The sequence below is a fragment of the Blastomyces gilchristii genome (genome assembly GCF_000003855.2).
Source record: "Blastomyces gilchristii SLH14081 genomic scaffold supercont1.15, whole genome shotgun sequence".
Lineage (NCBI taxonomy): Eukaryota > Fungi > Ascomycota > Eurotiomycetes > Onygenales > Ajellomycetaceae > Blastomyces > Blastomyces gilchristii.
The window spans coordinates 1,161,570-1,189,300 of record NW_003101668.1 but is presented as its reverse complement, the minus strand read 5'-3'; the positions used below and the strand labels follow the sequence as shown (position 1 = coordinate 1,189,300).

The following is a 27,731-nucleotide window of genomic DNA, read 5'->3' as shown; positions in this document are numbered from 1 at the left end:
GAAACCTAGTGTTGCTGTTCTCAATCCCTTGCAGAATCTATTGAATATTGAGGTATTAAAACTAGATTTAATATATCTCACTGTGCAGGGATCAAAGGCTCAGTCAGACCTTGGGGTATACTGATTTTATAGTTGTTGGTGTGCTGTTGACTCGTTGTCTCTTGATTATGTGCTTGATATTATCGCCGAGGTATCTTTTTGTATTTTTCTGCCGGGGATGGGCCAGATTGGGAAGGGCGGTACGAGGGTGGGACTTGGCGTTGGTGTTTTGGAACATCAAAGATGGACAGGGTTTTCGCGGAGGTCGCTCCTCAGATATCTCCACAACTACAGATCGGGGATCTTCCAAAATTGAGAAGATTGGTGCATACGGCTAGGTCTCTTCACCTTACAATTTGTATGGCAATTTGGCCCGGGGTTGTGATGTGGTAGGGGAGAATGGGGGATAATCCCACGCAGGAGTTCCGAACGACGTCTGGTTCATGTTTGGCTGGATAACTCCACCACCACACGGGGTATGCGGTCGGCGATGGGGTCAAAATGCTCGTATGATCGAGGGCTTTTCGATGGATCTATCGGCGGGTTCTTATTCGAAAAATCGAGCGAGTTCGTGGTGGAGCGGTTGAGTATTGTTAAAAGCTCTTCATTTAATATGAAATAGTGTAAACTGAAGTGTATAAAGTATGATGTAAGATTACTCACTTATCTATACTTAGTGAAGTGTTTGTAACACTTATCTTATATATTCACTTTCTCAAAGTTATGCAAGATTCATTTGAAACACTCATTTCATATTTATAAAAATGAATATTATTTCAAGTCTGTGAGATTCATCTTTTTATCAGTCATTTATAATGACTTCACTTTTTCATGTAGAAACATAGCAGATTTTAAGACTTGTTGAAATTCTGTTAACTATCTATCTGTAAGTTCACATTCAATTCAATAATATGATTGCATCTGACTTAGCCAGCTGATTACAGCATTATTTTTTCAGTTGTTATTAGACTGACCGTGTGACCGTGTCTGGGACCAGGACCAGATTTTTTGATAGTTCCATTACCAATTCGACTGATCTCATCACACGGTTTTAACATTAGATAGTAGTTCCATACTGTTCCAGTGAGACTTACTGTCTACTCTTGTCACATTTTCCAAATGAGACCATGATTTTCACTTCTCAATTTAAATTATTTTTATTGCTTTAAATGACTTTAAATCTCATTTGAGTGTTATCAAAAAGTGTTACTTTTTAAAAAATTAAAAATAGTCTAAAAAAAACCTTAAAATGTCTAAAAATAGTAACTTTATGCCAAGAATGGAACTAAATAAGATCAAATGGGACTACTTTCTCATTTTTTTCAAGTCATGGTTTCATTTTAAGATCTGATATATAGTCACTTTACATGTTTTTTTAATAGCCAGTCCCAGCGGGATTCACGCCAAGAAATGTATGGGACCAGACCAAATGGGACCAAACATGAAATTCATGGTCCCGGCGGCCAGTCTAGTTATTATTAAAGCTTAATAACTCTGACAGATCTTCTGACTTAATATATTTCATACTCAGATTCTCATTCTGTGCAGTGATCTCTGATGATGTATATACTTCTAAAGAGATTGTGAACAATTATGATGAAATCTTCAGATTTAATATAGTTATCTGTCTGTGTAAATGTTTGATCTCTCACTGTAAATCTAAGACCTGGTTTTATCTATTCTTATTGATGATGATGATTACATCAATAAAGCTCTTCATAGTGAATACTTAATCTGCAGTGAATATCAATTGTTGTTTAGCTTCTGCCTCAGCCTGTCACTGTGTATACAAGGTCTTGATTTCATTTAGAATTCTTGTATATGTATGAAGCTTCAATTTCAGTTCAGTGATTTCAGCTGCTTTTCTTACTGCTTTGAGTAAATCCTCTGAGAGGTTCTGCATATCTTTCAGTTCAGATAGCAGAGAAGAGTGTTTGTATTAACTAGAGAAGATATTCATTTCAGTGATTTCTTATTGATTGTATAATGTCTATTGTTATATTGCTATATTGTTACATAATTTCTGTTATTATTATACAACTTCAGTGATGATCACTCTTCTCTTCTTTTTATTCTTCTTTTGAGTAGAGAGTAGAATGCTTTGAATCTGATTCACTGCTCTCATTCTCTTTCTCACATCTCATCTGTTCATATATATGACATTCACCTGAGTCTGAAGTTTTTCTTTAACAAGTGAAGCAGCATTAATCAGATGCTCTTTCACTCACTACTCTTTGTACACTATCTTTTTGAGATGTTCTAGGATCACACTGGCATGATAACTATGAATCACTTTGTAGATGGAATTATCATGTTCTGGAGAAGCCTGTACTTCTCACCAGTTTTTAGACATACTATCAGATGTGATTCAAAGGTTGCTTGAGCCAGTGTATGATTACAGGTGTACGCCGGCTTCTTATATATGTTATTCAAATTAATTAGTGGCCGCTAGAGCCTCTTTACATTTATAAGCGTGTTTGAAAGCATGTTCAGAAGCGGCCGCATTATTATCCGGCGGTTGTATGTTCTTTCAAACCACATTTATTCTCTTCTTTTAGATACTGTTCTTTAAGTATTTTAGTAGCTCTTTTAAGCTCTTGAATTTGAAAGACTTATTGTTTTTCTATCTCTTCTTTCTTTCTTCTCTTCAGAATTTTAATCTCAGAAATTGTATTTAAGTTATCATCTTTTTCAGTTTTAACTGAGTTTAGCTTTGAACTCATTCTACTTTCTTAATAAACAGTTGATCAGACTGTTTCAAGTGAAAGATTTTTTCAGCTTTATTTTCAAATGAAAAGTGAATCAGACTATTTTAAATGAATATAAGGCTTTTTACATATAGAATATCTGATTCTTTTTCACTAGTTTAGTAACTAGGTTAGATTTTTGAAGAGAATCAAGTAAACTAAAATTGATTTTTAAGATAAATTAACAAAATCTTTACAATCTCTTTCTTAAGATATAGTGAGAAAAGTATAATATCAATTGATAATAAATTAGATGATATAACAGTTTTTGAGAGAAAAACTGATAAACAATAGATTAATTTTTTGCAGAGAAATTGATTAAAACTATTCAATTTTATTCTCAATCATTTAATTCTTCTCACACAACAAGTATACAACTCAAATCAGTTAATAAAGAGTGTAAAAAAGAATTAAGTATTAATAAAAGCTCTTCAGTCACTGAATAAGTAATTCTTACTTAAAAGAATGTGAAATTATAATAGAATATAACTCTGTTTTTCATTCTTTATAAGAATATTGTATAAAACTCAGAGAAAAATATCTTATTTTTTCAAGAGAAGTAAAAAACTAGTTTTAAGATCTTTTTTTTTTGGCATTAACTACTGTAGAAGAATAAGATAGAAACTGCTAAGATATACACTATTGTATACTCTCTATCAAGACTTGCTCTCTTCATAGTCTTGATATTATAGAGAATATAAGTCTGTTTCTATATAATAATATAAATATTATCAGTGAGATGTAGAGAAACTGGTTATTTATATCTTAAAATAAAAGACTTTGTCAATGATTATATTAATATAGAGTTAATTCTTAAATTTAATAAAAATCTAGTATTACTGTTCTCAATCTCTTGCAGAATCTATTAAATATTGAGATATTAAAACTAGATTTAATACATCTTACTGTGCAATGATCGAAGACTCAGTCAGATCTTGAGTTAGACTGATTTTATAGTTATTCATTAGTTATGTATTAAATACTATTATCAAGGTATCTTTTTATATCTTTCTGTCACAGATAGATCAGATTGAGAAGAACACTACATAAGTAAGACTTAACATTGATGTCTTAAAACATCAAAGACAGACATGGTTTTTGCAGAGATTGCACTTTAGATAGTTTTCATAAAGATTGCACTTCAGATGTGTCTGTTAATTATGTACTTAATACTATTGTCAAGATATCTTTTTGTATCTTTCTGCTGAAGATGGGCCAGATTGAGAAGAGCGGTACATGAGTGAGACTTGGCATTGATGTTTTGAAACATCAAAGATAGACAGGGTTTTCACACAGATTGCTCTTCAGATATCTTCACAATTACAGATTGAGAATCTTTCAAAATCAAGAAGATTGACACATATGACTAGGTCTCTTCACCTTACAATTTGTATGGCAATTTGACCCGGGGTTGTGGTGTGATAGAGGTGAACAGGGGATAATCCCACACAGGAGTTTCAAACAATGTCTGGTTCACATTTGACTGAATAACTTCATCACCACACAGAGTATGCAGTCGGCGATGGGGTCAAAATGCTCATATGATCGAGGGCTCTTCAATGAATCTATCAGCGGGTTCTTATTCAAAAAATTGTGCAAGTTCATGATGAGGCGGTTCTGAGCAGACCTACTCATTATAAACTTCACTTGCATATGAGTATAATAAAAGAATAATAATAATAATATTGATTTTTTAACATAAATCAATGAAATCTTTACAGACTATTTCTTGAAATACAATTGAAAGATAAAGTGATATCAACTGAAAATCAGATAATAATCAGATAATATGATAGTTTTTGAGAGAAAAGTTAATAAAAAATAAATTGCAGAGAAATTGATTAAAACAATTCAAATTTATTCTCTAACTGTAAAGAGAAACATATTTCTAGTTCAAAAGAAGTGAAGAAAAGAAGAAGTTTAAGTTCAACTAAATGAAACTAAAACTAAATCTTCAAGCTTAAAAAGAAAAAATTCTCAACTATTCAAATCTTCAAACTCAAAGTCTTCAGTTAAAAATAAACAGAATTTAAATTCTCAGACACCTGTAAAGATTAGAGAATTGAGAAATGATTCTACTGATAAACTAGAAAGAATGTAAGCAGTTAAAGTTTCTATCTTTAAAAATAGTTATAATCTTCTATCTGATGATAGTGATTAGATTTCATTTATTCTCTACTCTCTTTTAGACTGACTGTGTGACCGTGTCTGAGATCAGAATAAGAATATTTGATAATCTCATTATTAATTTAATTAATCTCATTAGATGGTTTTAAGATTAGATAGTAGTCTTATACTGTCTCAGTAAGACTTACTGTCTACTCTTATCACATATTCTAAATGAGATCATGATTTTCACTTCTCAACTTAAATTCTTTGTATTGCTTTAAATAACTTTAAATCTCATTTGAGCATTATCAAAAAGTGTTACTTTATAAAAAATTAAAAATAGTCTAAAACAACCTTAAAATGTCTAAAAATACTAACTTTATGCTAAGAATAAGATTAAATGAAATCAAATGAAATCACTTTCTTATTTTTTCTAAGTCATGGTCTCACTTTGAGATCTGATGAATAGTCACTTTGAATGTTTTTGTGCTGATTAGTCCCAGCGGGATTTATGCCAACAAATGTATGAGATCAGACTAAATGAAATCAAATATAAAACTCATGATCTCAGCGGCCAGTCTACTGTCTTTTGATATGAATATACAATAAAAACAATAAAAAAAGTGTAAAAACTCTTCAAAAATTACATTTATTCAAAACAATATAAATAGAAATTCAAATTCTATTTATTCTTGTTTTCAAATTGCATTTGAATAAAAAGTTGATTTTATACTTATTCAGGAATCAAATTTTGATGCTAAGCAGAAGTACATCATCTCTTATTCAAACTATTACTACTTTTTATCTGAAAAATCTGAGATACAATTAAGAGTAGTGATATATAAAAGAAAAAGATCAAGATATCAGTTTAATCTAAGATTTAATATCATATCTGACTCTGATATTCTACTGAGTGATATTATAGATAAATAGAATAAGTTTAATACTATATAACTTATAAATATCTATAATGAAAAATTATTGAAAAATAATAATAATATCTGAATAATTAACAGAGATTTTTTGAATGTAACTTTCTTAAAAAACTCTATAATTGTAGAAGATTTTAATGCATATCATTTCTAGTAGAATTCAGAATGCAGAAGAGCAGTAAGAGTAGATAAACTGATTAAACAAGCTTTTAAGCATTTAACAGCTTTAATTAACAAGTCTGATCAACAAACTTTCTTTAGAAAAGTCATGAAACAGAAGTCTATAATAGATTTAATCTTCATATCACAGAATTTGATTGAAAAAAGACTTATAAACTGATTTATTAATTCAAGTGAGACATTAGAATCAAGTTATAAAGTTATTCAATTTAATATTGAACTGAGTGAGAAAGAAAGAAGTGAAAATCCTCTTCTCTTTAATTACTATTCTTTTGAAAAAGCTGATTGAAAAGCAGATGAAGAAAATTTAGAACTGCTGAAATCTGAAAAACAGAGTAAGCTCTATTGAAATCTAAGTCAAGATATCTCAAATGAAATTCTTGAGAATAGAGTAAATCTGATTACATCTATTCTTTTAATAAGTATTAAAGAAAATATTTCAAAGAAAAAGTCTTCTGAGTACTTCAAATCATGATAAAATGAGAATATCTCTTTTAAAAGAAAAGAATTAGTCACTGTTAAAAGAGATTGAAAGAATAACTTAATATCTAATGAAGAGTTTAAAGTTATCAGAAATAAATATTTTGCAGATATTAAAAAAGTTAAAGCAGACTTTTGAAACAAGTTTCTTAAATGAATATAAGAAAAAGAAGTTTTTAAAGCTTTTAACTATATTAAAACAAGAAGTATAGTAAAACTTTCAACTCTAGAATATGAATTTCAGAGCAAATCATATACAGTAAACTCTTTTAAAGAAATATATCAAGTTTTCATGAGAATTCTCTTTCAACACTTATCAGATTCAGAAGAAGAGAATTTTTAATACAATAAATATAATAATAATGAGAATGACTGAGAATGATCTGAGCTTATATAAGATGAATTAAAGTTAGTTATATTCTTCAGTTCAATTAAAACTGCTGTAAATTCTGTTTTAATTAATTATTTGATCATTTAAAATATATATTTATACTTAAGAAAGAAATACTTTCAGCTCTTATTTAATCTCTTGAAAAATGAATATTATTCTGAATACTGAACAGAAGTCACTGAAGTAATTCTTGTAAAATTTAATAGAAACACTTTAATTTCTAAGTTATACAGAGTAATATCTCTATTGAACTCTCTGAGAAAGGTTTTAGAAAAGATAATAGCTACTAGATTATCTTTTATAAGCTTTATTATTATTATTATTATTCTTCAATTATAGATGTATGCAGTCAGAGACTATGACATCTACCTGAGAATTAAAATTTCTCAGGGTTTTTCCTATATCTATAAAGATAACTATCATACATTCATCAATTTCAGATATACAAAATCAGAAAACTTCAGCTCAGAATACAAAAACTGTTTATAAATTGCAGTGTTTTAACATCTTCTGATACTTTGAAACCATTTGACAATATTATGACAAAAGAACAGAGAACACAGTCTTAAAGATAGACACATTAAATAGATAGATAGAAAAGAATAGAAAGGAAAAAATAAAGTAAAATAAAAAGAGACTGTAATGAAACAAATTCTCAAAAGATAGTATATAACTGTTTTAACAGACTATATCTGATCAATTTCCTCCTCTTCATATTCAGATATTTCTGAATGCAGCTATTTTCTTATAGCTGCTTGAGTTTCTGATAGAAAGTCTATTAAGTATTTAATTCCTGTCTCAGTTGAGAATAAGAATCTTATATTTAATTGATTTAGATCATACTTCTCTTTCAATCTGACTCTGAGACTATTGTATAATGCACAGTGTATTACAATATACTCAGAATTCTCATTTGCATTGCAGAATGAGCATTCTATTGAATCAAATCTATCATTAAATCTTTGTATATAAGATTTGAAATAGCCATGTTCTAGTTTTAGCTGTATTATAGATGAGAATATTTTCTTTTTACATTTAATTGAACAAGATTTTCACTTGAGTTTTGTTTCAAATCTTGAATAATGTATACTCTTCTTTTATTTCTGCCAGCTTTAATTTCACTTGTCTAAACAAGATTCTTTTATTTTTCTCTTTATAAAAGACTAGGACATAATTTTTTAAATAGATCTGCTTAGTTCTGAACCTTTTTTTACAGCTGAATCAGTCAATTTATTATCATGAATATTCATATGAGCAGGAACTCAGTGTAGATGAATTATCAGCTTTGATATTCTTCTCTTTCAAATTTTTAAAACAGAGTTTAAGATCAGTTCAAGATTTATTTAATTATTATGAATCTGACTATTTCTAAGTCTTTTTAAAGCAGCTTAACTATCAGAGAATATTCATATCTCTTTCAAACTATTTTCTCTTTTATAAGATTTTATTTTAATAAGTTTGAAAGCTTTCATTATTACAAATAGTTCAGAGTCAAAGACTTCAGATTCACAGCCTAGATTTCAGAAATCTGAGACAAAATTAATATTATCTTCAGTATAAGCAATGCCTGCGCCTAATCTATTCAAATTCTCATTTTTTGAGTCATCTGAATAAATCAGAATAGAGTCTTTTATATTGATTGTAGAAATTCTCTTCAAATGCTGTTCATATTCTTTCTCTTTAAATAGTTCACTTATTTACAAGTTTATAAGAGATTCAAGCTTTTCTCTTCAGGGAGATAACTTCTCATGGCCCCGGTTGCTGAATGGTTAATGCGGCCACCCGGTAACGCCTTGGCGTGGGAAACCAAGGCGCGTGGGTTCGAAACCCGCAGGGGATACATTAAATTCAGAACTCAAGCACCTCAGGTTTCTAATAAATACAGAAGGTGTACAAACCCTTTTGGTAGAATTCAGGGAAGAACTTTGGAAAAAATCTACACATCTTTTTTCTGACGTGTCACTCCTTTGTATTTTTTCTATGTTCCTTGTTTATCCTTGACATGATCTCAACACCTGTATTTTTCTTTCTGTATAATCAACACTTTGACCTGTATTTAACATCACGTAAGGACTCATCATTAGCTCCGCTTGCATATGAGTATAATGAAAGAATAATAATAATAATATTCAACATTTAAAGAAGAAAATTGATTTTTAATCAGTGAGCATAGTCTGTACAGTTAAGAAGGCATTTTCTTTGAAGAATTATTTTCATTTCAATCAAGAAATCTATTTCAATTCAGTTCATTTCCACAGTTAATCAGTGGAAATGAAGAAGAGACTCTTTCTCTGATTATATAATTTGAGCTTATCTTTATAACTCTCAGAGCATAGTTTATACAGGTCTTTTCAAATCTAATAGCAGAAGGAGGAATTGAAGCTTCACTTTCCATTGCTTTAATAGAAGATGATTTAAATGCTCTCTTTTTTTATAAGCTTTATTAATGATTCACTTCTGCATAATAAACAAATTAGAGATAGAAGATAATGTTGTATAATAAATACTGTTCTTTAAGTTATTCATGATATTTAAATACTAAAGAATGAAGATCTGATCTCAACTGTACTTTATATTAATATAAAAGATGCATTTAATCATGTTTCAAAGTTAAAGATAATTCAAACTTTGAAGATGTTAAAATTGTCAGTTTCTCTAATAAAATGAGTTAATTATTTTATGTTCAAAAGAATTATACAATTATTTTTTTTATGAAATGAAACTGAATAAAACTGAGATAAAAATAGAAGTGTTATAGAGATCTTCAATATTATTCATTTTATTTATAATATATACTGCATATCTATTGCCCCGGTGGCCGAATGGTTAATGCGGCCACCCGGTAGCACATTGGCGTGGGAAACCAAGGCGCGTGGGTTCGAAACCCGCAGGGGATACATTAAATCCGGAACTCAAGCACCTCAGGTTTCTAATAAATACAGAGGTGTACAAATCGCTCCAATGAATTGCTCTATGTTCCTGAGCTGGGAAGTTATTATCGCATGTATCTAATTGTCACTCCTTTGTATTTTCCTATGTTCTTGTTATCTTGGCGTGGTCTCAACACCTGTATTTCCTCCTGTATAACCAACACTTGGCCTGTATTTAACATCACGCAAGGACTCATCATAAGCTCCGCTTGCATATGAGTATAATGGAAGAATAATAATAATAATAATAATAACTGCATATCTATTCAAGAATAGAGTGATAAAAATAGTAAGATTTTCAAGCTATATAAATGATATTGAGCTGATCTACAGTTTAAAAACAATTAAAGAGAATTTAAAAGTAATTGAAAAAGCAGTAAAAGTAATCTTTCTGAGAGTAGATATCAATCAAATTCAATTTAATATGAATATAACTGAGTTAATTTACTTTTTTTTCAGATTCAATGAGAAAAAATTAAGTCTAACTCTTTTAAATAAAGAGATTAAACTCAGTTTAAATATCAAATAACTGAGAGTATAATTAAACTCTAAGTTGAATTTTAAATATTATATTCAATAAAGAACTATCAAAGCAGAAAGACTATTAAATAACATAATTAAACTATCAAATATAGAGAGAGATCTATTCTTCCAGATTATAAGACAGTTATACATAGTCTGTATTATCTCAGTAGCTGATTATGAAGTTCAAGTTTGATAAAATTATCAATGAAATTTTACTGAACTCTTTCAAAGTCTGTAAAATAGAGCTTTTAGAAGAATTCTGAAAGTATTCAAATCATCTTCTATTAAAGTAATAGAAATTTAAGTATCAGTTTATTCATCAGCTGTTATGTTTGAAAGGATCTGTATAAACTATACTCTCAGAGTTATAAAAATGAGCTTAAGTCATATAATCAGAGAAAGAGTCTCTTTTCCTTTCTCATCAATCAACTCAGAAAATCAACTGAATTGAAATATATATCTTAATTAAAATGAAAACAATTCTTTAAAGAAACTTCTCTCTCAACTATACAAGCTATATTCAATGATTAAGAATTAGTTTCTCTTGTTAAATGTTGAAAAAATTGTATATCAAAGAATATCTCTCTGAAGAGAAAAGTTACAATCTCTTATAGATTTATAAGTAAGTAATCTATCTAAAGAGAAAGAATATAAACAGTATTTAAAAAGAATTTCTGTATTCAAGATAAAAGACTCAATTCTGATTTATTCAGATAACTTACAAAATAAGAATTTAAATAAACTAGATACAGATATTACTTATACTGAAGATAATATCAATTTCATCTCAGATTTATAAAATTCAGAAAGTAAATCTGAGAATTTTGATACTGAATTATTTATAATAGTGAAAGCTTTCAAAGTCATTGAGGTAAAATCTTATAAAAGAGAAACTAGTTTAAAAGAGATATAAATATTTTCTAATAGTCAAGCTGTTTTGAAAAGACTGAGAAATAGTCAGATTTATAATTGTAGCAGGCTACGCCCGATCAATCATATAGACTATTTCATTACACTTTATAGATTCCACTGAAAGCTCTGATTCTCGGTCATTCTCAATCATCAATTCTCAGCTGAAAAACTGACAGAATTTCTATTCTTCCGCTCTGAAGCTTTATCATGTACATCACTGTATACGTATATAAATATTCACTTGAATCACTGATTCTTGCACTTTCTCTTTCTGTTTCTTCTTTAACATTTTTCACTTTGTTATATAAGTCCTATAAATATCATATCAATCTATTCAGTATAGGCCTCTTATACTTGAAAAATGTTCATCATCTTCTTATTAGAAATAATTACTCACTGAGATATTCAAACATATAAAGATATATAAGAAATAGAGAAACAATCAGTTAAGCAGACACTGAGTCTCTAAATAGAAGCTTGCTTGTCAGTTGCTCTGACTTCACAACAAGATCTTACAAAGAGAATAAGATCTTATGAAGTGAATATCAGTGAAAGACCTGACAGTTCTGATATCTTAGATATATAAAATATTCATATGATTACACTTCTTCTGATTCCACAGATACTATACATTCAGTGAATGACATGCCTACTGATAATATGAGAGAACTCTTAAATATGAATATAGTCACAGTACTACAATAACTCTGAGCAATATTGAAATTATAACAATAATAAATAGATGATATACATGCATCTTAATAACATCAATATGAAGAGATTCAATGATTGTTCTAATAAGAAATCTCTGTATAGATAATTTCAACACTGATAGAATTGAATATGAACACAATGCAAACACTGAAGCAATGCTTAGATACTTCTGTATATTTTAATACTTCTGATCTCACTCTTTACTCATCATGAAGATTGAAAATGCTCACAAAACTAAGTGTAGATAAAGATATCATTGATTCACTAATTAATCAAGATTGATATATCAATGAATGATAGAAGAATCACATGAAATAGAAGTTTCATTCATGAATGAAAGCATGTGAATCAGTATTGTAAATGCCTGACAATATTATCAAATATCTTGATGTTCTGTTTCAAGACACTGCTATGTAATAGAAAGTATTAGATTGATTACAGAGTGTGTGACAGAGAAACACTTCTCTTATAACATTTATTCCTGACTTCAATATCAAGATTCTAGAAGTAGATGATCAATATTGAAAGAATTAAATGAAGATTAGTATACTTAAGAAGATATTAACTTTTGAACTCTTACAGACTCTTATAAGTGTAGATAAAGACTCAACTTATGAAGACTTCTGCATACAACTTCAGACATTGAATGACTGTCTTATCAAGCTCAAGTGTATACAGAACAGTGGTAGAAGATGTTACATCTTAGTCACTCATACATCTGTATCAAAGAATGACAATGTAGATGCTATGAATTGAGTGAACTTAAATGTCTATATATAAACAAGAGTTTCTGCTATCTGAACCTGTTTCTAAGTTCCTGAGATCACTTCTGAAGAAGTTGCTGATTGATGTCAATGAGAGATATGCATCAACTGTAATTAATCAGAACATATTACTTTTAACTACTAATCAGTCTATATACCTTCTCATTCAAAAGAAAGATTAATGGTGGCAGTCTATGTCAATTACATTGCATTGAAGAAAGACTTAGAAGATAACTATAAGAACACTCTGATGAAACAGAGAAAATTATTATTATTATTATTATTATTCTTTCATTATACTCATATGCAAGCGGAGCTTATGATGAGTCCTTGCATGATGTTAAATACAGGCCAAGTGTTGGTTATACAGGAGGAAATACAGGTGTTGAGACCATGCCAAGATAACAAGAACATAGAAAATACAAAGGAGTGACAATTAAATACATATGATAATAACTTCTCATCCCAGGAACATAGAGCAATTTTGTTGAAGTGATTTGTACACCTCTGTATTTATTAGAAACTTGAGATGCTTTAGTTCCGGATTTAATGTATCCCCTGCGGGTTTCAAACTCACACGCCTTGGTTTCCCATGCCAAGGCACTACCAGGTGGCTACATTAATCATTCAGCCACCGGGGCGAACTCACCTGACTATTCAAACAAGGCATCTTATTGAATGCTTGAAACAGGAGTTTGATATTCCCTAATAATGATGAAATTCATGAGAAGGATGTTCATAAGACTATGAATCTTACACAGATCTCTGTCAATGCATATGAAATGCTCTGAAAGAGCTCTCAACAAAGTCACTGACAGAGTTAATAGTGAGATTGTATGACAATCTACTTCATCAGTCTAGTCAATATTAAAAAAGCTCTAGAAAAGTTATTCTGTATTATAATAACAGATTCTCATACAAAACTCTCTTAATAATATTACAAATATCTAGATATCTTTTAATAAGATAATATTACAAATCTACTCTCTTTACAAGGCTCAGAAGTGAATCACAGTATCAAGTTAGAAAAGAAGAATAGTAAGAATCTCAAATCACTGTGAGATTCTCTCTATAATATATTCTGAGATGAACTTCTTCTTCTTTGAAAGACACTCAATAATCTGTTAAATAAAGAATTCATATGTATTAGTAACTCTTCTATCACAGCCTCTATTCTCTTTGCAAAGAAACTAGATGAAGAACTCTGATTCTGTGTGAATTATCAAGAATTAAACAGACTAATCAAGAAGAACTGCTATTCTTTATCTCTTATCAATGAAACTCTAGCTCATAGTGAATAAGCTCAATGATTTATAAAGCTAGATGTCATCACTGCATTTCATAAGATTTATATTACTGAAGAAGATGAGTGACTCACAGTATTCTGAACATAATATAATCTCTTTAAATAAGTAGTCACACTCTTCAGACTGACTAATACTCACAGTATATTTCAGAAGTATATTAACTGAGCACTTTGAGATTTCTTTGATGAATTTTTATCTGTATATCTTGATAACATTCTCATCTTCACTGATGACATTAGAAAAGAATATTAAGAACATATGTAAAGAGTATTACAATGACTATAAGAAGCAGAACTACTGATAGATATAGACAAGTGTGATTTTGAAGTAACAAGTATGAAATATCTAGACTTTATCATAGAAGCTGATAAGAGAATCTGAATAAATTCTGAGAAGATCTCTGCTATTTTTGAATGAAAGATTCTGTGCACTGTGAAAGATATACAAAGCTTCATTGAATTTATCAACTTTTATCAGTGATTTATATAAAACTTCTCATATATCATGACATCACTTACAGAACTCAGTAAGAAGAACTCAGTATTTCAATGATCAGTGAATGCTGAAGCTGTATTTATACTGATGAAGAAGATATTCATTAATATCTCTCTACTAATGATATTTAACTCTGACTGTGAAATAGTTATTGAAGCTGACTTCTCTGATCATATTATAGAAAGAGCTATATTGCAATATAATAACAAAGATATCTTATAATTATGCATTTTCATGTCTAAGAAGTTGAGCTCTGCTGAATGCAACTATGAGATCTATGATAAGAAACTTCTTACAATTATACACTGTCTAGAAGAATGAGACTCTGAACTCTGAAATATCTTCAAATTTGAGATAATCATAGATTATAAGAATCTTAAACACTTTACTATCATCTATAAGCTTACTGAATAATAGATGCAATGATCTGAGCTATTATGCTGTTTTCATTTCATAATACACTACTGTCTCAGTAGTCAGAACTTGATGACAGATGCTCTCTCACAACAAGAGTAAGATATGTTATTTAATGTAAAAGACACTTACTAAATGAATTGAGAGCACTGACTCTTGAATCTGAAGATATTAGTTGATCAAGATGAAATAACTCATGACACTATACACACTTCTCTGATTAGAACTGTTACTGATATCTCAACTTCTTCTGAATCTATACTAGATGAATTATGACATACAGCAGCTCAAACTGATGAACTTCTTCAAGTACTCACTAAAGCAGTATATCAAGAAGCACTCTGATTTCTCTCAGAACTACATATAAGAACTGATATCTCAGAATGTTCAATTGATAATAATAACACTCTATGATTATGTGAATAATGCTGAGTTTCTCACTCTAAACTCTTACATATCTGAATAATGTAAGAGATACATAATTCATTTATAACTTATTATTCAGGTCATGAATAACTGTATTAAATAATATTTCAAGAGTTCTACTGATCTGAGATATTAAACAGTATCAGATATTTTGTTTGAAACTGCAATTATTACTCTTCTGTTATCTTGTGAAAAGATTATAGAAAAGATCTACTGAAATCATTTAATATCTCTGATAGAATTTAGTAAGATGTGATAATTGACTTCACTATTAATCTCTCTAAGAGTAAGAGTTGTAAGAACATTCTGATCATTATTAACTAACTGTGTAAAGATATAATATTAAAGTCTTGTAATAAGATGAATACTGAACAAGTCACTGAAGTCTTTCTATAAAGCCTGTTCTATCAGATACATGAATTACTGAGATCTATAGTATTGAATTAAGACTGTCAATTCATAAGTGCTCTCTGAACAAGAATCTGTCAAGTTCTCAACATTACACACTGTTTATTAACTATCTATCACTTTGAGACTGATGATGTATTAGAGTGAATAATTCAGATAATGAAGAATTATCTTTATAAGTTCTGTAACTATTTATAAGATGACTGACATGATCTTCTTCTACATGCTGAAGTTACTATTAATAACTGAGATGTCATTTCAATAGATGTAAGTCTGTTCTTTCTTACATATAAATGTCATATGAAAGTGTTGAATCTTCTAGAGATTACATATTTCACACTGAATCTTCACAGTCTGATTCAGATTACTGATAATATAGTAATGAAGCTCTGAGATGTCTATGACTGAGTAGAGAGCTTCATGACAACTGCAAAACAAGATCAAGAAGATTAAGTCAACATCTGACAAGATTTCATAGAGCAGTATAAGATAGAAGATCTTGTATAATTGAATTTTAAAAACATATGAATCACACACTCATTCTGTACATTGAATTATCACTATGTAAAAGACATAGTGACAGAAGTTCTAGACAGTTATAACTACTATCTTGATACTTTATCAGAGATTCATGATATATTTTACATGAGCTTACTTCACTATACTGTCACTGATTCATTCTCTTCTTAACTGACTTCTGACTGACAGTCACCAGGGATCATAGAAGATGATAATGAACTTGAGTGAGAGATTGAGAATATTCTCAATGAGAGACTTAACAGCTGTAGCTGATAATATCTTGTAAAATGAGTCAGCTATAATTGTCTGATCTGAACTCTGAGTTCTGTGTTATCTGAGACTGCAGCTCTTGACTGATGAAAACTATGCATGATCAGAGAAGAGAGAGGCTAATATGACAGACTGCATCTAATCAATTATATAGACTACTTCATTACTCTTTATAGATTTCACTGAAAGCTCTGATTCTTGATCATTCTCAATTGCTGATTCTCAGCTGAAAAACTCACAGAATTTCTATTCTTTCACTCTGAAGCTTCACTGTGTATATTACTATATATGTGTATAAATATTCACTCTGATCACTGATTCTCGCACTTTCTCTTTCTTTTCCTTCTATAACATTTTTCACTTTGTTATATAAGACCTATAAATATCATATCAATCTATTCAGCGTAGGCCTCTTATAATAATGATTAAATGAATCTTGAACTGATTTTGAATTCTGTTATGAAAATTCAAAAGAGAAGCAAGTTAAAAATAATAATTTATTTACACTGAGTTTCTACTTATATAAATATCTATGATAATGAAATAACTCAGCTAGCTGTAAAAAAGAGTTCATAATTAAGTAGATCTATTTAAAAAACAGTATTCTGATCTTTCAAAAAGAGAAAGATAAAAGAATATTGTTTGAAGAAGTGAAATAAAAGCTGATAAAATCAAAAGAAGAGTATATATTATTCCAGATTTAAAACAACACTCAAGTGAAAACATTGTTTAATAAAATGTAAAAAGAAAACATTCTTATCTATAATTCAGCTCAAACTAGAATATGACTATTTCAAATCTTATATACAAAGATTTGATAACAGATTTGATGTAATAAAATACTTATTCTGCAATTTAATTAAGAATTCTAAGTATATTGTATTACACTGTGTATTATACAATGATCTTAGAGTCAGATTGAAAGAGAAGTATGATAGAAATTAATTAAATATGAGATTCTTATTTTCAACTGAGATAGAAATTAAATACTTAATAGATTTTCTATCAGAAACTCAAACAGCTATAAGAAAATAGCTGAATTCAGAACTGTTCAAATATGAACAGATGAAAATTAATCAGATATAGTTAGTTAAAACAGCTATACACTATTTTTAAATATGTTTATTTTATTATTATATTTCTTTATATTTTCTTTTCTGTTCTTTTCTATCTACTTATTGTATCTATCTTTAAGACTTTATTTCTTTTCTTATATCATGTTAATTTCTAAATAATTTCAAAAGTATCAGAAGATATTAAAAATTCTGTAATTTATAAAACATCTTTATATTCTGAGCTAAAATTTTCTAATTTTACATATCTGAAATTGATAAATGTATAAGAATTAGTTTTACAGATCCTAGAAAAAGTCTTAAAACTAACAAGTTTTCAGATAGATGTTATAGTCTCTCACTATATACATCTATAATGAAAGACTAATAATAATAATAATATTCAAATTTATTCTATATTTATGATTCAGAAGAATATATGATCACTGAATAATAACACAGCTGCTTCTGAATGCACTTACGAATGTAAAAAGGCTCTAGCGGGCACTAATTAATTTAGTATAATATATAGAAGAAGCTGGCGTACGTCTGTAATTGTATACTGACTCAAGCAATCTTTGAATCACATCTGATAGCATGTCTAAAAACCAGTGAGCAGTACAGACTTCTTCAGAGTGTAATAATTTTATATATGAAGTAATTCATAGTTATCATATCAGAGTGATTCTAAAATGTCTCAGAAGAAAGTGTATAAAGAAGCAGTGAGTGAAAGAATATCTGATTGATACTACTCTGCTTATTGAGAAAATACTTCACACTCAGATAAATGTCATGTATGCGAACATGATAAGACATGAGAAAAGAGATAAGAGTGATGAATCAGATTCAAAGAAGTTTACTTTCTACTTAGAAGAATAAAAGAAGAGTAATTATTATCAGAGTTGTAAAATAATACCAGAAATTATAGAATAATAGACACTGTATAATCAATAAAAATCTTCTGAAATGAACATCTCTTCTAGTTAATACAAATAACACTCTTCTCTGCTATCTGAACTGAAAGATATACAGAATCTCTCAGAAGATTTACTCAAAGCAGTGAGAAAAGTAACTGAGACTGCTGAATCAAAAGTGAAACTTCATATATATACAAGAATTCTAAATGAGATTGAAGCCTTGTATACACAGTGATAGACTGAAGGAGAAGCTAAGTAACAATTGATATTCACTGTGAATTAAGTATTTATCATAAAGAGGTTCACTGATACAATTATCATTATTAATAAGAAAAGAGAAAATCAGGTTATAGATCTATAATAAGAGATTAAATGTTTACACAGATAGATAATTATACTGAATCTGAAGATTTCATTATAATTATTCATAATCTCTTCAGAAGTTTACACATTATCTCAGATTATTATATATAATGAGAATTCAAGCATGAGGTATATTAAGTCAGACAATCTGTCAGAGTCATTAAGCTTTAATAATAACTGAAAAAATGATGCTGTAATCAGCTGACTCAGTCAAATGTAATTATATTATTATATCAAGTATGAACTCACAGATAGATAGTTAATAAAATTTTAATAAGTGTTAAGATCTGCAGTATTTGTACACAGAAAAGTGAAATCATTATAAATAATAAATGAAAAGATGAATCTCACAGACTCAGAGCAGTATTCATTCTTATAAATATGAAATTGATTTTTCAAATGAATCTTGCATCACTTTGAGAAAGTAAATATATAAGACAAGTGTTATAAACACTTTACAGAGTGTAAATAAGTAAGTGATCTTATATTATACTTCACACACTTCAGTTTATAGTATCTTATATTAAATGAAGAGCTTTTAACACTGTTCTATTTATAAATCTTCATTCATAATCTTATATCTGAGTTAAGAGTTAAATGAAAATGCTTAAACTCATAATTAGATACAGTGAAAGAAGTATATAATATTCTTATTATATAAGAATAAGTGAGTCAGCTGTGATAGAAAATACTGTAATTAAGTATATTTTAATAGAGAATAGATAATCAGACTTCTATAATACAAGTTATACATCTGAATATAATGAATCTAGATTTGAATACTATTACTAAAGTACTGAATTTTCTGAAAAAGAGATTCTCTAAGTCAAAATCTTAATATTATAAGCATTGAGCTTACTTTAACTGCAGACATCAAAATCATGATGTAAAAGATTACATACAGTGTACACAGTTAAGAGAAGCAAGATTGTTAAAAAACTAGCAGAATCGGTAAGCTCAGAGACACTCACTGATATTCTAGGAAAAGTCTTTAAAGGGAAAGAAATACTCATGTTAGATATGTCTCTGAATTCTGTGAATACAAAGAGAAAGCAGGCTTCTAAATGAGATATAAGTAAGAAAGAAGTAAATACTCATCTTAATATCTTGAGATTTAAAATATTAATGTATAGAGATCACTTTAGTAAGAATTAAGAGATGCTTATAAAGGTATTAACTGACACAGAAGTTTCTACACAATATATTGATAATTATATAATTGAAAGACTGAAAGAGATCTACTGAGTAAAGAATTCTCAATATATAAGATTATTTGATAATTGATATTTAGTTTCATCTATAAGAGTAAGCATTCTCTTACACTTCAGAGAATAATCTTGTTATATTTGAGTATGAGAGTTGTAGAATGTGAAATATAATCTTATTCTCAAACTCAATTGATTTCAAAGATTCAATTTGCAGATTCAATAATGTATATATTATATAAGATTAACTGATAGAAAGAAAACAGTTTATACAATTCTATTAACTGATATAAGAAGAACATTTCACATCTCTGATATAAAAGAGTTAAATCTGCTTATATATCAATAAGCAAAGAGAATGATTTACAAGACCTCATCTGAAAGCATCTTGTATATCATATAAGACTTAAAAGGAGAAAAAACTAAGATAAAGAATATACAGAAGAACAAGTATATGAAGCCACTTCTGAAGAAGTATGAAAAGATTATCTGAACAGATCTTTCACTGAAATTGCTGCTGTAACAAGAATTCATACATGGGATTGACACAGAGAACATGAAATCACTCAATCAGAATGTGTATTCTCTGTCACAAACACATCATGAAAAATAGAAGTATCAGATCACAGATCTTTTAAAACATGATCTTATAGAACTCTTATTAAGTGTGTGAGATTTCTCAGTTCTATTTATGAAAAAGATGAGTGAAGAGTGACAGATATGTATTAATTATCAAGCACTTAATAAGCTTATAATTAAGAATAAATACTCACTGTCACAGATTCAATAACAGTTGAATACAGTCAGAAATATCTAATATCTATCAAAGATTGATCTTCTCTCAAAATATTAGCAGATTTATATAGATAAACTATCAGTATCATAAACTGCATTTAATACACAATGAGAGAAGTTCAAATTTCTGGTAATATTATTCAGTCTGACAAATGCACCTGTCATTTTTCAAATGATAATAAATATAATTCTTTATAAATAGAATGAAATCTCATGTCTTATATATCTGAATATCATCTTGATCTTTTTAAACTCATATAACAAATGTCTGATATATCTTGATAAAGTGCTTATAACTCTGACAGAGTATAAGCTCTACATCAAATCAATCAAGTATGTGTTTGAAATAGAAGAGTTGAAGTTTGTAGAATATATAGTAGATGATGACTGTATACATCTTATCTCAGAGAAGCTGAATGTTATAATAAATTAACTATGACTGAGAAATGTATATTATGTATAACAGGTTCTTGAGTTAATCTTATATTATCATAGATTCATCAAAGACTTTGCATGAATACTACTTGAAGCATAACAAAGTATTGAATAATAAGCATCTTATAAAGATAGTAGAACAGATGCTTCTGAACTTTAAGCTGAGAAAATTGAAAAATGATATTATTCTCTATTATAATCGAGAATACACAGAGACTCTCTATGTAAAGTATCTGTTTAGACACAACTTGATAACTCATATACATAAGAAATTCAGTCACTTAGAAAGCTCTGAACTTATGAGTATACTTAAATCAAGAGTATACTGATCAAGCATAACTGAGAACATTCAGATATACACTCACAAGTGACTGAATTATCAGATTGTAAAAGAATCTAAGAAAGAATCAGAATACAAGAAAGTACAACTTCAGATGAAATATATAATACAGTTATTTAAGTGATGAGAGATGAATCTTATAGACATATTACTATGATTATCAAATGAAAATTGTTAAATAATCACTGCTATTAACTATACTACTGACTGATCACTTATGAAATCAGTTTCAGAGATGACTGAGAAGATAGTAATGAAGTTCTTATATAATAAGATCTATATTAACTATGAAATACTGTGTGAAATTCTGACTGATAATAATGCAAATCTTGTAGAAGAAGTGATGAGGCATTTTATAAGCCAGTTACAGATAGAATATTGTAGAACAACATCATATTATCTGTGAATAAATGAAAAGATGAAACACTTAAATGAAATCCTGAACAACATGCTGATGAAATATCTAGTGAGTAAGCCTATAAGATTATGTGACGGGCTGCGCCCGATCATAAGACTATTCCATTACACTCCATAGATTCCTGCTGAAAGCTCCGATTCTCGGTCGCCGATTATCAGCCGAAGAACTCACAGAGTTCCTATTCTTCTGCTCTAAAGCTTCATCTCATATATGTATAAATATCTGCAGTTTCTATTCTTCCGCTCTGAAGTTTCATCTCATATGTGTATAAATATTCACTCTGATTGCTAATTCTCACACTTTCTCTTTTTGTTTTCCTTCTCTAATGTTTTTCACTTTTGTTATATGAGACCTATATATTAATACTGATCTATTTAGTGTAGGCTTCTTATACTTGGAAAATGTTCATTGTCTTCTGATTAGAAATTATTACTCATTGAGAAGATATCTGAATGTGTAATAATGTGTAAGAAATAGAGAAATAAACAATCAGTGAAGCAGATATTAAGTCTCTAAATAGAAGCTTACTCATTAGTTGTTCAGACCCTGTAACAAAAATCTCACAAAGAGAATATCAGTAAAAGGTCTGAGAGTTCTGATATCTTAGATGTATAAGATATTCATATAATTACACTGCTTCTGATCTTGCAGATATTATATATTCAATGAACAATATAGCTATGTCTACTGATAATATGAGAGAACTCTCAAATGCGAGCATAGACACAGTGTCACAGTGACTTTAAGCAATGTTGAAATTACAACAACAACAGATAGCTGATATGCATGCAAATTAACAATGTCAACATGAGAAAATTCAATGATTAACTCAATAAGAAACCTCTGCACAGACAATTTCAACATCAACTGAATCAGATATAAGTATGATACAAGTACTGAAGAAATGTCTAGATACTTCTACATATTTTAATACTTCTGATCTCACTCTCTACCTGTCATGAAGATTGAACATGCTTATAAAACTAAGTATAGATAAAGTTGTCATTGAGTTACTAACTAATCAAGATTAATATATCAATGATTGATTGAAGAATTGCATGAAATAGAAGTTTCATTTATAAATGAAGATATGTGAATCAGTATTATATACATCTAATAACATTATTAGATATCTCAATATTCTGTTCAGAGATACTGCTATACAGTGAAAAGAATTAGATTAATTACAGAGTATTTAACAGAGAAATACTTCTCTTATAACATTTATCTCTGACTTCAATATCAAGATTCTAGAAGTAGATAATCAATTTTAAGAGAATTGAATAAAGATTAGCATGCTTAAGAAGACACTAACTTTTGAACTCTTATAAGCTCTTATAAGTGTAGATGAAGACCTGACTTATGAAGACTTCTGTATATAACTTTAAACACTGAATAACTGTCATATCAAGCTTAAAGGTATACAGAACAACAGCAGAAGATATTATATTTCAGCTACTTATACATTTATGTCAAAGAATAACACAGATGTCATGAATTAAGTAGACTTAAATGTCTATGTATAAGCAAGAGTCTTCACTATCTGAACAGGCTTCTGAGTCTCTGAGATCACCTCTGAAGAAGCTGCTGATTGATGTCAATGAGAGATGTATATTAACTGTAATTAATCAGAACATATAACTTTCAACTGCTGATTGATCTATGTATCTTTTCATTCTAAGAAACAATCAGTGTCAGTCTGTGTCAATCATGTTACATTGAAGAAGAATTTGAATGATAACTATAAGAACATCTCTATGAAACAGGGAAAAGATTACCTTCTGCTCAAACTCACAAGAAGAAGCTTGAAGTGATTGAATGATAACAATTTAAAGAGAAAATGATAATGAGTATAATTCTTATATCTACTGTGATAGATAATATGTATAATATGAAAGTCATGATAGACAGTGATCTATGTCACTATGCAATGATTAAATCTTCAGTTGTAAGACAGTATAATCTTCAGCTTTTATTAAAACTCTGACTTCTTACAGAATTTGATGACTCAAAAGATGTTTGCACTCATTATATGATGAAACTAAACATAGATGTTGAAGAATATCAATATGAAGATGCTTATATATATAAAGTTAATAATCTTGACTATAATCTTATACTAGAACTTGTCTAACTATCAGAATAAGATATTTTATGAAATGCTTAAAACAGAAGTTTAATATTCTCTATTAATAATTGAGTTTATGAGAATGATGTTCACAAGACTATGAATCTGACACAGATCTCTGTTAACACTTATAAAATGCTTCAAAAGAACTTCTGATGACGTTGCTACTAAAGTTATTAATAACAGAATTATATAGCAATCTACTTTGTCAGTCTAATCAATATTAAAAAAGCTCTAGAAAAGTTATTCTGTGTTACAATAATAAATTCTCATACAAAACTCTCTTAATAATATTATAAATATCTAGATGTCTTCTGACAAGACAATGTTATAAACCTACTTCTCTTATGAGACTCAGAAGTAGATCACAGTATCAAGCTGAAAAAGAAGAATAATAAAGATCTTAAATCACTGTGAAGCTCTCTTTATAATATGTTCTAAGATGAACTTCTTCTTCTTTGAAAGACACTCAATAATCTATTGAATAAAGAATTTATATGTGTTAGTAACTCTTTCACTGTAGCTTCTATTCTCTTTGCTAAGAAATCAGATGAACAACTTCAATTCTGTGTAGACTATTGAGAACTGAATAGATTAACAAAGAAGAACTGTTATTCTTTATCTCTTATTAATGAAACTCTAGCTTATATCAGACAAGCTCAATGATTTACAAAGTTAGATATTATTACTGCTTTTCATAAGAGCTGTATCACTGAAGAAGATGAGTGACTCACAGTATTTTAAACATAATATAATCTTTTTGAATTAATAGTCACATCTTTTGAATTAACTAACACTGTTAGTATATTTCAGAAGTATATTAACTGAGCACTCTGAGATTTTCTTAATAAGTTTATATCTACTTATCTCAATAACATTCTCATCTGTACTGATAAGTTCAGAAAAGAATATCAAGAGCATGTATAAAGAGTATTATAATAACTATAAGAAGCAGAACTACTGATAGACATAGATAAGTATGACTTTGAAGTCAACAGTATGAAATATCTAGATTTTATTATAGAAGCTGATAAGAGAATCTGAATAAATTCTGAAAAGATCTCTACTATTCTTGAATGAGAAGCTTCACATACTGTGAAAGATGTATAAAGCTTCATTAGATTTACTAACTTCTATTAGCAATTTATATAAAACTTCTCAGATATTGTAAGATTACTTATAGAACTTACTAACAAGAACTCAGTATTTCAATTATCAGTGAATACTGAAGCTGTATTCATACAGATGAAGAAGATATTTATTAATACTTCTCTACTAATAATATTTAACTCTGATTACAGAATAGTTATAAAAGCTGACTTCTCTGACTATATTACAGAAGAAGCTATATTGTAATATGATAATAAATATATCTTATAATTATATATCTTCATGTCTATGAAATTGAGTTCTGCTGAGTGCAATTACAAGATTTATAATACAAAACTTCTTATAATAGTATACTATTTAGAAGAATGAGACTCTGAACTCTGAAGTATCTTTAAATTTGAGATAATCACAGATTATAAGAATCTCAAGTATTTCACAATTATCTGTAAACTTACTGAATAACAGATGCAATGATCTGAGCTATTAAGCTGTTTTCATTTCATCATACACTATCATTCTGACAGTTAGAACTTGATAACAGATACTCTCTCATGACAAGAGTAAGATATACCTTTCAATGTAATAGATACTCACTGAATGAACTGAGAACACTGACTCTTAAATCTGAAGATACTAGTTAATTATGATGAAAAAATTTATGACACTATACACACTTCTTCAATTAGAACATCTTCTTCTTAAACTATCACTGATATACTCTTTCTTTAAACTGTCACTGATATCTTAACTTCTTCTGAATCTTCACTGAAAGAACTGTGATGTATAATAGCTTAAACTAATAAACTTCTTCCGACTCTCACTGAAGCAGTATAATAAGAAGCTTCTCAATTTTCTTCAGAACTACATATAAAGATTAACATCTCAGAATATTCAATTGATAATAATAATACTCTGTGATTCTGCGAATAACATTGAGTTTCTGACTCTGAACTCTTATACACTCAGATAATAAAAGAGATGTATAATTCATATATAACTGATTATTTAGATTGTGAATAACTTTATTAAATGATCTCTCAAGAGTTCTACTGATCTGAGATATTAAACAGTATCAGATATTTTATCTGAAACTGTAACTATTATTCTTCTATCATCTTATAAAAGAATTATAGAAAAGATTTACTGAAATCACTCAATATTTTTAATAGAATCTGATAAGATGTAGTAATTGACTATGCTATTAATCTCTCTAAGAGCAAGAGTTAGAAGAACATTCTGATTATCATTGACTGATTAAGTAAAGATATAATATTGAAATCTTATAATAAGATAAATACTGAATAAGTCACTGAAGTCTTCTTATAAAGTTTATTCTATCAGATATATAACTTACTGAGATCTATAGTATCTGATCAGAGCTGCTAATTCATAAGTCCTCTCTGAAAAAGAATCTATCAAGTTCTTAAGATTATATACTATTTATCAACTATCTATTACTCTGAAACTAATAATGCATCAGAATGAATAATTGAGACTTTAAAGAACTATCTTTATAAGTTTTATAATTATTTATAAGATAATTGATATAATCTTCTTCTATATACAGAGACTATTATCAATGACTGAGATGCTATTTTAACAGATATAAGCTTATTCTTTCTTACATATAATTATTACATAAAGATGTTAAATCTTTTAGAGATTATACAGTTTACACTGAACTCTCACAGTTCAATTCAGATCACTGATAATATAGTAATAAAGCTCTGAGACATTCATGACTGAGCAGAAGTCTTCATAATAAGTGATAAATAAGATTAAGAGAATTAAATTAATATCTGCTGAGACCTTACTAAGCAATATAAGATAGAAGATTTAATGCGATTGAATCTTAAAAATATACAAATCATACATCTGTCTTATACACTGAACTACTATCATATTAAATACAAAGTGATAGAAGTTTTAGACAGTTATAACTACTGTCTTAATACTCTGTCAGAGATTTATAATGTGTTTCATACAAGCTTACTCTGCTGCACTGTCACTGATTCATTTTCTTCTCAACTGACTTCTGACTGACAACTGCCAGAGATCATAGAAGAAGATAATGAACTTGAATGAGAGATTGAGAATATTCTTGATAAAAGGTCCCACAGCTGCAGCTGACAATATCTCATGAAATGAGTTGATTATAACTGTTCAACCTGAATCTCAGACTCCGCGCTATCTGATACAGTAGCTCTTGATCAATGAGAACTGCGCTTGCTTTCAGAAAGAGAGAACTAATGTGACAGACTGTGTCTGATTATAAGTCTATTTTATTACACTTTATAGATTTCTGCTGAAAGCTCTGATTCTCAGTCATCAATTCTTGACTGAAGAACTCACAGAGTTTCTATTATTTCACTCTGAAGCTTCATCTTATACATGTATAAATATTCA

At 28.7% G+C, this 27,731-nt stretch overlaps 1 pseudogene across 1 annotated transcript; it reads left to right on the top strand.

Moving 5' to 3' along the window:
• The first annotated feature begins 9,686 nt into the window (after window positions 1-9,686).
• Window positions 9,687-9,775, top strand: BDBG_17471 (annotated as a pseudogene). Its single transcript has one exon. The product of its transcript is annotated as a tRNA-OTHER (tRNA).
• Window positions 9,776-27,731: the final 17,956 nt, after the last annotated feature.